The sequence below is a fragment of the Mastomys coucha genome, unplaced genomic scaffold (genome assembly GCF_008632895.1).
Source record: "Mastomys coucha isolate ucsf_1 unplaced genomic scaffold, UCSF_Mcou_1 pScaffold19, whole genome shotgun sequence".
Classification (NCBI taxonomy): domain Eukaryota; kingdom Metazoa; phylum Chordata; class Mammalia; order Rodentia; family Muridae; genus Mastomys; species Mastomys coucha.
The window spans coordinates 17,033,797-17,047,677 of record NW_022196901.1 but is presented as its reverse complement, the minus strand read 5'-3'; the positions used below and the strand labels follow the sequence as shown (position 1 = coordinate 17,047,677).

The window sequence follows — 13,881 nt, the reverse complement described above, 5'->3', positions numbered from 1 at the left end:
TGAGGGGAAACTGGGAAAGGAGAAATCACATGACATGTAAATAAAGAAAATATCTTAAAAAAAAACAATAGTGCTTGATGCATCTTGTCTCTTTCTTGATCACTGTTAGATGCTTGGTGACCAATCTCTGGCCTCTTTTGGGTTTAGCAAGTATCATAATGAGTCTTTTGCATCATATTTTTAGTGTTTATTACTCCCCTAATCCAGAATTTTTTTCTTCTTAATTTATACTCCTAACTTAAATATTCTTGTTCAAATTTAAGTGCTTTTTAGAGCTATCTTAGGTCCATTTAGGAACAAGCTGTTACACATAAAAATCAACCAAAGTGCATGCTCCCTGTTGCTCTGTATGCAAGACAACATTTAAAAGACAACAAGGCTGATGATCATGTGTTACCACTCACAGCTGGAGTCTCAGAAACTCATTTCCTGAACCCCCCTGAGGTATTCTTTCAGAAACAGGAGTATAATATCATACTATAGCAAGTTCTGCCCACTCTATGTCTATTGTAGTATTTGCTTCAGTTCTATTACACACACATCACCCAGTATAGAATTTTCTTCATGTTTCTAACAATCTAGAGACTTAATATTTATCTCTTTTAAATTTCAATCTCTAAGTTTCTGATGGTTTGCTTTTCTACCGAAGGAAAGACAAGCACTGAGGTCAGTAGCCCTCTTATCCTAGTCCAGAGAACACTGCTATTTGTGATGACAGCTTTATAGTTTCTCTTCCTTGATCTTTCTGCTCCATTTTCTTGCCCATGTCTCCATCTCAAGCACTTTGCACTGAGGGAAGCAAATCCTCCACAGAGAGTTTTTGCTGCCTCTTAGGGTTTGTTAAGTGAGATGAGAAGTAACATGATTCATCAGGTGTTGAAATTCGCTACTTATAGTCCCTGAGAAAACATACCTACCTGCTATTCAGAACTCTTACTTCTAAAGCAATTAGCACTTCACATTAGAAGTTGAGATGAGAGAGACGAGTGGTACCTCCACCTACAGCCTCATCCATATCCATAAGATGATTACTCTCCAATTATAATTTCCTATCAACCCAACCCTCTTCTTTCATCTGGTTTTCCTCCCAACTCCACTGTTTTAATTTATACTTATTAAGAGAGAAATGGAGCTTCTATACAACTTTTATTTTTATTGGTTCATAACTCTAAGTTTTAATTTTTACATTTTTATTTGAAACTATAATTAATTCATTCTCCTTCCATTTTTCTCTCTAGCCCCTCCCATGTGCCCTCTTACTTTTTCAAAGAAATTGGTGTGTGTGTGTGTGTTTGTATATTTGTGTGTGTGTATGTGTGTGTGTGTGTGTGTGTGTGTGTGTATGTTTGTGTGTGTGTGAGAGAGTATGTCCTGAAAAAGGCTGAGAGTGGGAGAGGTCTTCCTCATGGGAGCAATGCTCTCCTACCTTTGGTGTCCAGTACCAGGTGGTCAGCTTAGAAAGCATGCATATACAAATAGTACTATGCAGACCAAGCAGATTGTAACTATTTAATAACTTATGTTGTTATTGCTTTGCCAGAGTCTCTAGTCATAGTCCTTACTTCACCACCACCCCCTACTGGGATAATGTGCTTGCCTCTAGTAACAACTCCCAGATATTTCTTGCTCCTTCATATCCAGTCAGATCAGATATTATAACATTGTCTTCTATAGGGGAATGATTTCTCCTTTTATCCATTACTTTTATTACTATTATTTATTTATTTATTTATTTATTTATATGATTGTTTGTCTACCTGCTTGTTTGGCCATAGTGTAACAGTGCAACATTTATTCTTAGCATCTTAGCATCTGTTGCTTTGTGTGCTCAAGGTCTATCTTCTGATAGCAACATACAGATAGATGGTTACAACCGGCTCTTCACAGCACAGTACCCTTTTATAACACAACCACTAACACGCAATATTCTTGAGACTGGCAAACAATAATTTTGGCACATAAAAGCTTGAACTGAGAGCTGGGAAGATGACTTGGTGATTAATGAAGCACTTTCTGTTCTGACAGAGCACCTAGGTTTTGTCTCCAACATGGTGGCTTACAACAGTCCTTAACTAGTCCTAGGGGATGTAGTGTCTTCTTATGGTTTCTGCAGGCACCAGGTATGCATGCAATGCACATATATATACACACATACATACAGGCAAAACACATATAAAATTAAAAATAATAAATCTTTAAAAGTAAGTTTTGTTCAGCCAGACAACATGATAAAGGCAACCTAGCACCAAGCTATGACCTGTTTTGGAGTCCCTACACCCACTCAGTGGGTGAAGAGGACCTATTCCCCTCACTTGCCACCCTTTGCATACACACACACACACCATCTGAGAGACACCTAACATAGCATATACTGAGTTACTCAGAGTAACATAGAGGCATCAGATGTGTTTTCTAACCTCATTCCTCAATGCTTGCTATAATAACAATAATCCCAGGACTGCATATTCCCTTAAAAGCAAAGCTTTTAATTCAGAACTAAAACTATAGAAAACATTTGAAGAGTGATAGGCAGACCAAACTAATAGGGTTACAGGGCTTGTTTTTAGAAGGACCCCTTACTGCCCTGGTGAGTTCTTTCAAATAGATTGCTCTTTGCAGAAGAAAAAGTCCTGAATCATTCACTAGATTTTTTATTTCCTTAAAATGTGGCATTAAGCTTTAAATCATTAGATTGAGTTTAACAGATTTTTTTTTTCTTTTTATTTTTAAAGAAGTCCTGGCCAGGCACTGGTGGCGCATGCTTTTAATCCCAGCACTTGGGAGGCAGAAGCAGGCAGATTTCTGAGTTCGAGGCCAGCCTGGTCTACAGAGTGAGTTCCAGGACAGCCAGGGCTACACAGAGAAACCCTGTCTTGAAAAACCAAAAAAATAAAAAATAGAAAAAAATAAATAAATCTATGGGCTAGTGAAATGGCTCGGCGGGTAAGAGCACCTACTGCTCTTCCAAAGGTCGGGAGTTCAAATCCCAGCAACCACATGGTGGCTCACAACCACCCATAATGAAATCTGACGCCCTCTTCTGGTGTGGCTGAAGACAGCTACAGTATACTCATTTACAATAATAATTAAATCTTAAAAAAAAAAAAAAAGAAGTCCTGTTCATAAAACAATCCAAAGCAGAACAAAACAAAGTTTTTTCTTCTACCCTTGCTCAATACCCTTCATGTTTTTGTGTATCTTCTCTAATGCTCATTGCATAGGCGAGCATTTATTTGTAGCTGGTGTTTTCAAGTGGGATACTCTGTATCTGCCTAAGGCCTGTAGAGGTGGGAGGCAGGACAGCGGTCCTCCCCTCTCTCCAACCTGTAGAAGTGGGAGGCAGGACAGCGGTCCTCCCCTCTCTCCAACCTGTAGAAGTGGGAGGCAGGACAGCAGTCCTCCCCTCTCTCCAACCTGTAGAAGTGGGAGGCAGGACAGCGGTCCTCCCCTCTTTCCAACCTGTAGAAGTGGGAGGCAGGACAGCAGTCCTCCCCTCTCTCCAACCTGTAGAGGTGGGAGGCAGGACAGCGGTCCTCCCCTCTTTCCAACCTTGCTTTATTTCACTGTCAGGATAAACCAATATCAATATTAATACCCTTTCCTTTTTTTCTGAGTTTTTAAAATGGGAGGCAATCCTATACTTTATTTGGCAGTTATCTTTTACTACATAATACATGGACCCTCCAAATAATAACCATGAATCTACTCTTTTTTTCTGAACAAATAATATTCTATAGATTAGATAGAACACCAATAATTTCTAGTAAAATAATATATCATTTTTTACAATATTGTGACAAATACCCTTGTAGTTAAATTTTATGTTTCTGAAGTTTTACTCTGGAGCTTATCAAAGATGTCAGTCTTTGCTCTCTGAATTTCCAACATGAGAATCTTAGGCAAAAGGATGTGCATCTGTTACATCTTCAGTAAGATGGCTAATTCATCTGCAGGTTTCTACCGGTGGCATGGAAATATGGTTACAATCAGTCTCAGCATGTCTTGTAATTTGCCTGCTGCTTTCATTTGCCTTTGCTCAGCAGGGTAAACTTTTTTCTTATGAGTATTGGCTATAACAATCATCACTGGATTTCTTCTTCTAGGGATCAGCTGTCCACAGAAGTCATCTCTCAATGTCTAATTGGCTGTTTGTCTTTTGTTGCTGTCAGTGTTGCCTATATAAAACCACTGTACCCTGTGGCCATATTTGTTATCCATACATTTTCCTCCTCAGTGGATGGCTGAGGAAGGGATTTAGATTAATGCCCAGTTTGTGGATCAGACTGTCCAGGTTCAAATTCCATCTTCTTTTTATTTGTGTATAATCTAGGGCTGAACACTCATCATGTGAAATAGGTTCACATTTCATATGACAGAATGGAGATTAAACATATAAGCATAAGTCATGCAGAAATACTATTATCATAGAATAAGCTAATATTTTTTAAATCTTATTTATTTATTTATTTATTTATTTATTTATTTATTTATTTATTATATGTAAGTACACTGTAGCTGTCTTCAGATACCCCAGAAGAGGGCACCAGATCTCATTACGGATGGTTGTGAGCCACCATGTGGTTGCTGGGATTTGAACTCATGACCCTTGGAAGAGCAGTCAGGGCTCTTAACTGCTGAGCCATCTCTCCAGCCCCATAAGCTAATATTTTTATTTGCTATCATTATGCTTCTAACATATTTTGCTCAAAAAGTCTTTTAAATTATTATATAGAATCTGTTTATTAGTTTATTTAATGGATTGTAAAGATTGCTACATTCTTGATTATGCAAACCAATGGCTTTTAAAATGTAAATCTGTTTATTTCAGTGTATTTGTGGAGATGAGAACTGAAGTTTGTAGTTTTCTCTGCACGACTAGCCTACTGTATTTGTATTGTACATATTGAATGAGCTCTGTTGTCCTCCAGCATCTGCAAGGCTGTCCTTATACTTGGTTGTTCCTTCTCTCTCCACGTGATCCCATTACTTTCTTGCCTATTCCTATTGGTTTTGTGATGATAGTATTACAGGAGGTTTAATATTTGATAGGTTAGTCACGTATCAAGATTCCTTTATCAATACGGTTTTCTTAGTTATTATTATTATTATTTGTTTTTTCGAGACAGGATTTCTCTGTATAACCCTGGCTGTCCCGGAATTCACTCTATAAACCATGCTGGCCTCCAACTCAGAAATCTGCCTGTCTCTGCCTCCCAAGTGCTGGGATTAAAGGCATGTGCCACCACTGCCTGGCCTTCTTAGTAATTCTTAAATATTTCAGATTGTCCTTTCAAATGTTATTCAGCACACATGCACACACACACACACATATATATATATATATATATATATATATATACATCATTAAATTATGTTTATCATTAATTTAGATATAAATATTTTGTGCACATATGTGTGTTTATATGTATGTGTACACATTGCATAAGCATGTGTGTGTACATGTGGAGGTTAGAGGGAACTAATATCTATTAATAACTTAATAATAATAATAATAAGGATATTAATATTGATTTTGGATGACATCCTCAGAAATGCCATTCACCTAATTGGGTGGTCGGGAGCCCTGAGGATCTTCCTGTCACCACCTCTGTAGTTATGGTATTGATTAACAATGTGGTCCAGCACAGTTGTCTTTCTTTTTTTCTGAGGAGGATTCAGGCCTTCATGTGTATGTAACATGTTCTTTTCAAACAGAGCTATTCTCCAGCTCATTCTTAGTAATTGCTACATTCTCTTTCACACATGTGGCCATATGTGCTTTTTCAGAACATGCATTTTTTGCTGTCTCTTACCTTAATCAGGTTTCTTCCTCTTCCCCTCCTCTTCCTTTCCTCTTCTCCACTGTCATCCTTCTCATTGAAGCAGCTTTATTTCTCACAGCTTTTCAAATAGAAACATGCAGAGGTGAGAAGGTGAGGTGCAGGAGAGGGAGGGCCAGTGCAAGAGAGGCTGGGCTGGGCTGGCTTGCTTTTAGCTCTGCCTCGCAGGTCTGTCCATCCTTAGTGCTTCAGGATAGTCAGTTGTTTCCCAGCTAACATTGCCAAGGGCAAGCTGGCATGGTGCTGGAATGGCAAGATGCTTCCGCTCCATGCCAGCTCTAATCGATAGAAGCCGTTGCCTGTTTCTCTCTGTGAAGAAAGATTCTGAAAACAACATTTTTGACAGTGGATTCAATTTCCAGATTTGAGTTCAGTTTCGGCTGTTCCTTACTAGCTGTCTCTGGCACATCCTAGGCATTCGACTAGTAATTACTCAAATGAACCTCTGTTGAGTCCTTTTAAGTTCACTGAGCCTGACCATCTGTATCTATAGAACAAAATCATAATAACAGCTCTATGCATTTGCTAAAGATAAAATGAAATGAGTGCCTTTGCATACAAACGTTGCCTCAGCAACAGAATGCTACAATAATGAAACGTGCAACAGGAAACTGAATATTTGACCGTTGACCTGAAAAGTAACCCACTGACCATCCACTGGGCTCCTGTTGCTCTGTTGTTCTGTTTCCTTTTTAATAGTTTAACACCCAATAGTAAGGGAGTAAGAGAAGCTCTGGCAGCATGGACTAGTCACTGAGCTTTGGGGCAGTACATGACGTTTGTCTGACACATGTAAAATATGGCCGCAGGGTCTCCTAAGTCTCTCAACCTCAACTTTGTGTGTGTGTGTGTGTGTGCTTGTGTGTATATGTGTATATACATGTATATATGCACGTATGAAATAAATTCAATATAAATTAGAAACTATAGAAAAATAAATTAGAAATAATAAATGAAGAAATATATATATTCTAACAGTAGTTAGGCCAAGTAGCATATCTGACCATAAAATTATGTTGACCTGACTTAATGTATTTCAGTCTTTGAAATCTCAAGATTTCATCTGCAAGCCAGGTGTTATGGTGCATACTTTAATCCTAGCACTTAGGAAGCAGAGGCAGGTGGATTTCTATGAGTTTAAGGCCAGGTTGGTCTAGATAGCACTAGCCTAATGATTATTCTGATTATTTGATCTTTGAAACATGATTTTCTTCTCCTCTAAGTTTAAATTGTTGTGTTATATTGAAGCTGGCCAAAACTACACCCTAACATTTTGACTTCAAGCTCTTCAAACTGCCAGCAACTGATGCCTACAATATCTGCAACTCAATAAATTTCTGCAGGTCAAGCAATCATGTCTTCTATATTTATTTAATAGTAAATATTAGGTGATGTAATCACTAAGCTACAAATCTTCAATAAATTTGAGGGTGTATATTTGAGTTTCTATCTTAAAGAATATGCCATTCATGTGTTCTTTAACTATTTGTGAACCAATTATGCGATATCTATCTATAGATAGATAGGTTACACACACACACACACACACACACACACACACATATACACATTAAGAGAGAATCGTGTATACCTGGAAAGATATTAAGACAATTAGTTGTTGCAATAAAAATATATATTTAAAATAAATATTAGCAAAGCTTCAGATACTGTGGAAAGGGTAGCAAATCTGTAAGATGAGAAGTCTAGAGATCTAATATAAGATATAAGGACTACAGGCAATAAGAATGTTGCAAGCCTGACCCTAGAGGCATCAGTGTAACCCTCCTTGAGGGCTGATTCTTCAGACCCCGCCTGCCTCTCATAACCACACCTCTCTGCCCACCTCCTGCTATTTGCCACACCTCGCTCCTGGTTCCAGTTACATCGGAAGTCCCACCTCTACAGAGACCAAAGAAGCTGCTGATTGGGCCTATATGCTGATGAACTTGGGGGAGGGGTTTTGCTTCACCTATTCTACCTGTTGGCTTGTAACAAAGAGTTTATTAAAAATGCAAGATGGCTGGGTGACCATACCTCTTGAGTGCTGTCTAATTTTTAAGGTGCCTTCCACATGGGTAAGATTAATTATGGCTAGCCAATTTTCTCCTGACTCCATATTTCCAGAAAACCCTTCCCTATTGTTACTGCTGGACGGTAACACATCAGGTATGACTTCTGAGTCATGTGTGTATCAGTAAGTGGCAGAGAGGAGAGAGGACCTATGAACATCTGAATGGTTAGTAGCCTACTGGTCTCTGAAAACAAGAGATCCTGAGATGGCTACTAGTCTGGTGCCAGAGGGCCTGGACAAGGGGCTAGCCTAAGACAAGCACTAGTCTGGCACTGTGCAGACCTGGGGGTGAGGGGAGGCCATTTTCTAAGATGACTCCTGCCCAGCACCATAATATACGAGTTGGGCATAACACTCTTGAGATGACTCTAGACACTCAGAGGCCCCCAAATGCCACTAAGAGGAGCAAGTAAGTGGTGGAGAAATAGAAGAGAAAGAGAGAAACAGACAGTGAGGAGAAGCAGAACTGGAGGCTTGAGAGTAGTGAGGAACAGCCTGATGTGAGTGGCAGGTGATACCACCTGGGGTCCTAGTCTGTGCTGCCATGCGGGGCCAGGTCTAGGCCCATGGCCCTGCAGCAGCTATCACCAAAGGCCAGGCGGACAGCCCTGGTCTGGACTGCTGCCTATGGACATGTTGATGTCTTAGGGCTATGCAGAGCTGGGCCCACTCCTAATCTGTACACTATGGGAGAGCTGGCCCTAGGGACATGAGATCAGGAGAGCTGACTACACCCCTAGCCAGCTGCAGTTTTAGTTAAGCCATACAAACATGGGAGACCTAACTCTACCAGTTGTCTTTGTGATGGGGTGTGGACAAGGGAGAGATACCCTCTTCCCCCCTTGTACCTCACTACATGTGGCAAGTGGAGATCTGGCCCTGGGGTCATGAAAGCAAGCAAATTGTCCCTGCATACCCCTCACCTGCTGCAGCACATGGGAGAGCAAGCTCCGCACTTTATCTGGGTAGCACAGTAGAGCTGGCCTTGGATGTGAGGATTGTGGATGGACTGGTCCCAAGGATGTAAATAGAGCTGCAGACTGACCAGCTCAGATATTTCCCAGGTCCCAGGCTTGGAGTAGGCCTACCCCAACATTTGCCCCATTAATGAACTGCTAGATTGCATTAAGGGGCCTGCCCTTACATCCAGAACTATGGGATTTCCATGAGACAGGGCAACAGGATATCTGAGAGGAATCCTAGTGAGGTTCCTGTATTATTAATACTATAGCAGAAGCCAGAAGTCTCACACCAGACCATCAACTCGCTGCAATGAATATTTGCAAGCAAAGATATGTGAACAAAAGGATATAGTGTGGGACTCTCTGTGACACACTATAGCTTCCACAAGGAGATTTTTTTCTTTGTTGTGGGGAAAAGTTGCAAGGGTGAAGGACAGGTATGAGGGAAGGGAGAGATGAGTGGGTTGGGGTGTATGATGTGAATTCAGAAAGAAACAATAAAAAGTAAAAAAAAAAAATCCCACATTTTGTAAAGAAAAAAATAATGTCGTATCTGCTATATAGGATTCATATTTGTATATGTAGTTTATATATTATATATACCTTCTACTCTCATGCTCCCCAAAATAGACACAGAAATAAGAAGCTGTGTAGACTGATACATACTTTAACCTGCCTCGCTATGATAACCTTTTATCATCTGTATGCATCCCATGGTAGCATATTGTACACCAAAGTAACTTACTTTTAGTAACAAGACAACTTACTTTGTAAAAGACAAAGCTCCACACTAGTTTGATTTTGGGGACTGGGAGTGTAGCTTAGTGGGTGGAGTGCTTGGCCATCATACACGAGGCCCTGGGTTTGATCTCAAGCAACACTTCAGTGGGGCCAGTGGTACCTGTCTATAATTCAAACACCCGAGGGAATTCAAGGTCAGTCTTAGCTATACAGGGAGTTGGAGGCCAGCCTGGAATGGAATACATGAGACCCTGACAAGAAAGAGAGAGGGAGAAGAGGAGGAGGAGAAAAGGAGAGAGGGGGAGGGAGAAGGAGAGAGGAAGTGAGAAAGGGAGAGAGGTGAGAAGGAGGAGTGGGGAGAGAGGAGAGAAAGGGGAGAGGGAGGGAGAAGGAGGGAGGGAGAGAGGGAAGGAGAGAGAGAGGGAGAGTTAGTCATCGTTTCATGTGGAGCATTGTCCTACTTAAGGTCATTTTGAGGTCAATGATACTTTTCAATGGTGACCCCCTTCACAGGCCTTTCTTCTGTTGGCAACTGTCATTTCCTCCTCTTTCTTTCCTTTTCCTTTGACTAGGAAATCCTAGGGCTGGCCATGGTACCCTGCCTTCATCTATTGCCCACTGGTGAATTACTCACTATGAAATTCAGTGAGAAAGGTTGTCTGTCATACAAGCCTGATATTGTCTTCCCAGAAAGCATCACTTGGAAACATACAAAATTTAGTGTTTTAGTCCCCGAGAGCAAAGCTCACGACCCCACATAGTCCACTGGCCTGTCAGTCATGGGTCAGCTTGTCCACCCAGGTCAAAGGGCTGGACCCTGGAGAGAGGAGTATGTTCCTATCACTGGGAAATCTTTGAACCTTCTAACTGAGAAGCATTTCTTACTTCTCATCATGAGGAGTTCAAACTGTCCTATTTTGTGAAGAAATGCTCACCATGGTACTTGTATGGCTTTTACAGAACCTGCAGTTCACCTACCAAGGAGTTCTGCAAAGGATGCAGGCTGGTTAGACTGGGGTCTCATGAAGAGACATGACATGAATCACACTTGACAGTCAACCTCAAACGTGTGGCTATTTAACTGTGACAGGATTTCTGAGCACTATTGAGAACTACACATTAGGAGAGCATGGAATGCATATTTATCCACTTTCCCAGCTTTCTTACCTGATGACATCCCCCAGAGGTCTAAGATTACTCACACTCCACAGAAAACTATTATAAATACCTTTGACTTGAATTCTACCGAATAGGCAAACAGTTAATGATTTACATCACTGTGAATGTGTTAAATTAGAAATTATTTTTAAATGAAAGATTTTTGTGTGTGATTGTCAATACTCCAAACACACTGTAGAGTAAGGCTGTGTAAACTATATATTCACAAGTAGAATTAGTAAGTTGTGAGTAGGCCATTCAGGCCACAGTTTTGTGAATTAAACTGAGGGATTTCCCAGAAAGAAGGAAAATAAGAAGAGCCATTGTCAAAAATCTAGATTATGCTTGAGAGATCTGATGCTTTAACTGTTATTATAGAATTGGTCACTGCTAGGACAAAGTTTGATACATTTGCTTCTTCTGCTGCATATTCTTCTGAAAATAATGAGAGTGACAATTTTAAAGGCTTCAATTTATCCAAACTACTGTTTGTATAATTCATAAACCAGCCCATTGTATCTTAAAATAAATTATAACTGTAATCTCCAATAATTAACTTTCAGTTATTAGATTCATGAATTGTGTTAAGAGCACATTATTGAATTTTTGCCTTTATGAGTTCTCATGAAATGAAAGTCCAAAGTGCTTTAGTCTTCTGAAGCCCTGAGGGCTCGCTATGCATGTAGAAGACCAGGGTTTGGATAGAGGGTTGAACACAGTCCAAAACCTGGGTGCTGTACTCAAACCATTTGTACTGTTCAATTATTTATAAAACCACCTGGCTTTCAACACATTCAACCACAGACTGAAATTCATTTACATATCTCCATACTGAAGCTCTACTACTAGCCTTATTATAAAAACTCTCTCTAGCAATTTAATGCCAAGCATGTGATGTTTAGCATATTCTTATGAGTTATATAAACAGTAGTGAATAGGCCAACTTGAAGTTTTCACAATAACTTCTTGTGGGCCATCAGGATGGCTCGGCAGTTAAGAGCACTGGGTGTTCTTCCAAAGGACCTGGGTTCATTTCTCAGTACCACAGGGCAGCTCACAGCTGTCTGCAATTCCAGTTCCCGGGCTCCAACAGCCTCACACAGACATGCGTGCAGTGCAGCAGCCTCACACAGACATGCGTGCAGTGCAGCAGCCTCACACAGACATGCGTGCAGTGCAGCAGCCTCACACAGACATGCGTGCAGTGCAGCAGCCTCACACAGACATGCGTGCAGTGCAGCAGCCTCACACAGACATACGTGCAGTGCAGCAGCCTCACACAGACATGCGTGCAATGCAACAGCCTCACACAGACATGCGTGCAGTGCAGCAGCCTCACACAGACATGCATGCAGTGCAACAGCCTCACACAGACATGCGTGCAGTGCAGGCCAAATTCCAATGCATATAAAAGTAACAAAAATAAAATCATTTAAAAGTTGCTTCTTGCAATAGTTTCTGTGACATTGGCAGGCAATGTGTGACACTGTGCTTTATCAGTGACCAGTTTTGTAAATTTGACTACTATATTTCTTTAAATTTTAAGGTAAATTTTGTAAATGGCCTTTTAGTCATTAAATTTTTAATATTAATGAATTTCTCATTAATCTATTTGGGAAAAGATATGATACCAGCTCAAGCAATGTGGGAAACCTGTTTTTGACAGATTTGTTAGGTTGTCCATGATTTGAGTCATGTCCATATTATAGCCATTAAATAAAAAGTAAAGACAAAAACATGCCATTGTATCTACTGTGTGAAAAATAGAATCTCGTAATATCATAGGCATGGAAGTTGCTTATCGCTTCACATTTAGTACTTTGTTTGAAAGTGACCCATGACCCATTTAAGATCAAAGTTCATGCAATTGGCAAGAAATGGTGTCTTTATTGTGTGTCTCTGAGATGTGAAGTCCACAAAAAGGAATTCATAGAAGTAAATTGTTTGGAGTGAACAAGTCCTGTCTAAGCCTTGAAGACTTTCTCAAATGCAAATGAAGACACAGAATGAGAGAAATAAATGATTAGAAGTAGCCAGTTTTATCCTGCACCACCATCAAAACAAAACAAACCAAACAAACCAAAACAAAAACCCCAAACAATTACAATGAGGTACAAATTCCTAGTTCTTGAACATTTTTTATACTGGTTAGAGTGAGTCTCAGGGTCTATGACCACACATTCACTAAGCACGGCAGACATTTACCAGTGTGCTACAAAGACCTAAGTACCAATGTTCCCTGTAACCTGCACATAGCCAAATCATGACACCTGCGTACTTCACATAGCCAGAGCCCATGATGAGGGCAGGTATTTAGCACATCAGAGTCACACATCTGTATGTCTCTTCACTCAATTATAACTCCATCATGGCTTGGCTTGGTGCTTAGCATTCCATAGCTGAACTACATGTAATGAATGAATTACATTCAGTGTAACTTCTCATTAGCAGAGCTCTGAGCATCTATTTCAATGGTTTTTTTTTTTTTTTTTTTTTTTTTTTTTTTTTTTTTTTTTTTTTTGCATGTTAGTTTTCTTTGGAGAAAGTTGGTAGATCTTTCCAATTTTATCTCTTTTTATTGTTGTTGTTGCTACAGAAAACTCACTTTCTAAGCACTATTAATCATCAATTGTATTCCAAAATAATTCTTTTTAGGGTGAAAAATCAGCAGCAAGGTCATGTGCTCTGAGCATGTAAGATCTTTCTAGACTCTCAGGTGTAGTAAGTCACTGATAATGTGAGGAGTATTTTCTCAGAGTGAAGTGCTACTGAATAATTTTCCCATTACATCAGTATACATGGCACTCATCCCAACAATATTAAACAAATCCTTCTTTTTTATTTAACTATACTAGAAAGCTTTGAGGAACATATATTATTCATAGACGATTTCATCATGGAAGTTGCACGCTGAGGATCCAAACAGAAAAAAAAATTATTGTTATTGCTGTTGTTTTAGAGAGCATGGGACTCCTGGCCTCTATTTTACAGTGGTCTAGACCTTTTAGTTAATATAATTAAAATTCATTAGGCTGAGTGTATTGCTCAGTGGCAGAGAGCCTGTTTATAACGTTCATGATTTACCCTGGGTTTGGTCACCTCCCCCCCC

General features: G+C 39.9%; 1 long non-coding RNA gene across 1 annotated transcript in view; it reads right to left on the bottom strand.

The window, feature by feature from the left end:
- LOC116097524 overlaps positions 1–13,881 on the bottom strand; it is a 43,812-nt gene that overhangs the window by 21,900 nt on the left and 8,031 nt on the right. Inside the window, exon 3 of the long non-coding RNA XR_004121456.1 lies at positions 5,814–6,164. This is a non-coding gene — a long non-coding RNA (uncharacterized LOC116097524). The remainder of the gene's footprint in view (positions 1–5,813; positions 6,165–13,881) is intronic.